The sequence below is a fragment of the Trichechus manatus genome, unplaced genomic scaffold, assembly GCF_000243295.1.
Source record: "Trichechus manatus latirostris isolate Lorelei unplaced genomic scaffold, TriManLat1.0 scaffold00103, whole genome shotgun sequence".
In the NCBI taxonomy this organism is placed as follows: Eukaryota; Metazoa; Chordata; class Mammalia; order Sirenia; family Trichechidae; genus Trichechus; species Trichechus manatus.
The window spans coordinates 5,821,409-5,823,144 of record NW_004444039.1 but is presented as its reverse complement, the minus strand read 5'-3'; positions in this window follow the sequence as shown (position 1 = coordinate 5,823,144).

Below are 1,736 nucleotides of genomic sequence, written 5' to 3'. Positions count from 1 at the left end.
CTAGTCTGTCTTAGTCTAGACATTCTACTGAAACCTGTCCACCGTGGGTGACCCTGATGATATTTGAAATACTGGCGGCATAACTTCCAGCATCACAGCAACACATAAACCACCACAGCACAACCAACTGACAGACGGGTAATGGATAAACCTCGTTGCCATCGAGTTGATTCTGACTCATAGTGACGCTATTGGAATGAGTAGAACTGACCCATAGAGTTTCCATGGTGGATTTGAACTGCCGACCCTTTGGTTAGCAGCCGTAGCTCTTAACCACTATGCCACCAAGGTTTCCTTTCTAGTTTATCTTTCTAGTGTTTCTTTCTGCAAAAGATCAGGACATACAGACATGCAAACACACATACATAAGCATTATATTTGTATATGTATACCTATATGCTTATTTCTCCTGATATTATACACAGAAATAGCACACCACATCACTGTTTTGGACCTGTTTTCACTTAACAATATATCCTGGAGAACACTCCATGTCTGTTGATTTCTTCTTCATTCTTTTTGTATGGTTGCCAAGTACTCCATTGTGTGGATGTACTCTAGTTTATTTAACTAATCCCTCACTGATGAATATTTGTGTGATTTCCAATCCTTTGCTGTTTATTACAGACAATTCGGCAACAAATGGCTTTGTGCAAATTAGTTTTGTATTGGTGGAGGTGTATTTTGGGGGTTTCCTAGACGTAACATTGCTGGGTCCAAGAGTGAATGCATGTGCCATTTTGTTGGATATTGCTAAACTCTGCTCTGTAGAGCTCGCACTGGTTTGCACTGCCACGTGTAATGTGTAAAGTGCCAGATGCTCCTCCAAAGCCAACAATGTATATTGTTCAACTTTTGCATTTTTTACCAGTCTGATAGGTGAGAAATATCTCAGTACAATAATTTTAATTTTATTATAAGTAAGGCTGGACTTGTGTGTATGTCTGTGTGCTTTAGATGAAAGTTTACTGAACAAATTAGTTTCTCATTCCATAATTTATACACAAATTGTTTTGTGACATTGGTTGCAATCCCCACGATGTGTCAACACACTTCCTTTCTCCACCCCGGGTTCCCCGTTTCCAAATGTCCCATTGTCCTGTCCCTTCCTGCTTTTGCCCGTTTGGTCTCATTTACATGATTGAGCTAAGAAGCTAAGAAGCCTGTGTAATCTTTGGCTGAAGGATGAACTTTGGGAGTGACTTCAGTTCTGAGTTGAAAGAGTGTCTGGGGGCCACAGCTCAGGGTTCTCCAGTCTCTGTCAAACTAGTAATCTGGTCTTTTTTTGTGAATTTGAATTTTGTTCTACATTTTTCTCCCGATCTGTCCTGGACTCTGTATTGTGATCCCTGTCAGAGTGATAAGTGGTGGTAGCTGGGTACCGTCTAGTTGTTCTGGGCTCAGGCTGGTGGAGACTATGGTTCATATAGCCCATTAGTCCTTTGAACTAACATTTCCTGTGTGACTTTGGTTTTTAAACTTCTTTTCGTATGTGCAAGGGCCATTTCCTTTCTTTTCCTGTGAATTGTCTGTTCATGCATTTTGCTCATTTTTCTGTCAATTCGTTTTGATTTAAGAGTGCTTTAAACATTATTAGCAAGCTCAGTCTTTATTGATACACGTTGCAAATAGTTCTCCCAGTTTGTCATTTGTCTTTTGACTTTGCTCGCGGTGTACTTTGCCACACAAAAGATTTTATTCATACTTGGACAAGTTTATCAATCTTTTCCCTTTTT